This window comes from Penaeus vannamei, chromosome 4 (genome assembly GCF_042767895.1).
Source record: "Penaeus vannamei isolate JL-2024 chromosome 4, ASM4276789v1, whole genome shotgun sequence".
Lineage (NCBI taxonomy): Eukaryota > Metazoa > Arthropoda > Malacostraca > Decapoda > Penaeidae > Penaeus > Penaeus vannamei.
Window position 1 is genome coordinate 27,788,988 of NC_091552.1, and position 2,500 is coordinate 27,791,487.

Below are 2,500 nucleotides of genomic sequence, written 5' to 3' on the forward strand. Positions count from 1 at the left end.
ATCTCAAATATATTTTACTAATACCTAGAGAAATAAGTGTTATATATTTTATATGTCTGATACCATCGTAATCATACATTCTGTATACCAAATAATTTTTGTTGTAATTCAAACACCCTTGAGTGGCCACTGGAGAGGCAGGGGGACTTAAAGTGAACCCGCAGAATCGCAACAACCAATCTATGATCAGTGCCACAGAACATGGCACTCCTGTAAACTCTGCAGTTGTGAAGGATCCTCCAGCAAGTGCTAACAAGGATGTGGTCGATCTCCTTGGCCACAGTCCAGTGATGCAGTTTAGAGCGCTGATAGCAGGAGCCAGAAATCCTCATTTTCTGGGACCTAGCAAAGTCATAGAGGAGGCTATTCTCGCTCTCGAGATCAGCTCCCGAACCATGCGGACTGACAGACAGACATTGAAGTCGCCCAGTACTATGCGAATGTCTTGCCAGGGGCATTTGTCTACCACAGATGTGAGTTTAGCGTAGAATGCCTCTTTCACATCGAGTTTGCATACATCGGTAGGAGCATATACAGCAATAAAAGATACAAGGCCAAAAGCGTGCTTAGGACTAAATGCCATAATATGCTTATCAACCGGAGACACCTCTACTACCGAAGGCTGAAGGCAACTGGAGATGGCTACTCCCTGGAGATTATGACCATCGCCCCGGCCCGACCAGTAATAGGTGTACCCACCCATACTGATCGTGCTGCTGCCAGGTCTCCTTGCCTCTGAGAGGGCAACCACCTCAACTTCGTCGCTTCAGTTCCCTCGATAGCAGGAGTAATCTCTCATCCTGCTGTAAAAACTAGATGTTCAAAGCTTCCACTTACAGGTTAAACATCGGGCTGTTTCTCTGGGCAGACCTCCTCTGCCTCCCCCGCCGACGTTGCCCCATATAAAAGGGGGCGGCAAGCTGTGGGGCCAATTGTCCACATATGGGGTTACTCAAGGTTTTGCCCCGTAAGCCTCACAATGGGGTGGCAACTGCCAGAGCACAGGCGGGACAAGTAATTTACATTCCCAGCGTGAGCCCCAGCAGACACCCTCCTGCCTCCCTTGCTGGGTGGAAGGGCTAATGCCCCTCTCCCCAGCCTTTCTATTTATATCAAGCACTGCTGAAAGGGGCAGGAGGAATGGCAAGGCCCACCTACCCAATATATATATATATATATATATATATATATATATATATATATATATATATTAGTATAAACCATAGAATCTCGGCTTCACCCTATAATGGATATATATATATATATATATATATATATATATATATATATATATATATATATATATATATATATATTAGTATAAACCATAGAATCTCGGCTTCACCCTATAATGGATGGTATGTTTCAGATGAGAGGTAGTACAGGGCTGACCAAGTTGGGAGCAACGTATTCGAATGGCCGACCTTTAATAGTGATTAAAGCTATGGAGAAGCTGAATAGGATGTATAAATTTGCATGTGTTTATGACCTTTTGTCCTGGAGAAACAGAGAGTAACCTCTAATCTCGCCTTTAAGTTTCCTTCCCCCGCCCCCTCCTCCACAGGCGCGCACGCTCTGGCCTCCTGTCCGCCCTTCAACGGCGGCGCGGCCACACTGCACACGCTCTCCCCCAGACTGGTGGCGTTGACGTGCCCGACACCCGAAGCCGAGGTCTTCCCGAACGACCAGCGAGTCGTTGTGTCCCAGTGTGTTGGCGGGCAGTGGACCCAAGTGGACGACGTTTGCGCTGCAGGTGAGTGGCCTTCCCGTCCTCCCGTATTGTTATCGTTTTGTTCACCGAAGCAAAAGAGGAGGTGCCATATTGGAATCCGTTTCAGCGTCTGGAAAATGGCTAATATTTTAAAACCTTGATTTCTAAGAAACAAATCATATTCATTGGTTCCACTTATGTACATTGGTCATCAGAGTTATTAATTGATTTTATATCATGTAAAGTCATTTTGCTTTATTTATTGTAATGTTCTCTGATCGACAATAAGGAAAATGGTGACGCGTGCTACTACTGAATAGAAAACCAAAAAGATTAACACAGCTTAACTTTCAGAAGCACTTTTGTTCTTGTTTTTCCATAGATTCTAATGGCGTGATAGGACAGTGCCCTCCCGCCACGCCTCCGAATAACAGCGTATTTAACAAAAACTTCAGCGATGCCAACGGCGTTTACGCTAGCTACTACGAGTGCCAACAGGACCAGGTCTGGCTCTCTGGATTGTCTGGCCAGATCTCCCAGTGTGTCGGCGGGAACTGGACGCAGGTGCTCGACATTTGTACTGAAGGTAGGGGCCAGGTCAGAATCCAATTTCTAAGTGCTGAATCTGGCATTCGTCGAGGTCATACGAATGTCGGTTGCGGGATGGACTTCTGAAGAGAGAAACTGTCTGTCTCAAAGATTTCTTACTATAGTCAGACACTTTCTTGAATTACTTTGTAGCCAAAAAATGACGCATTGTTACTTTACGGAGAAAGAATTTGTAGTCTC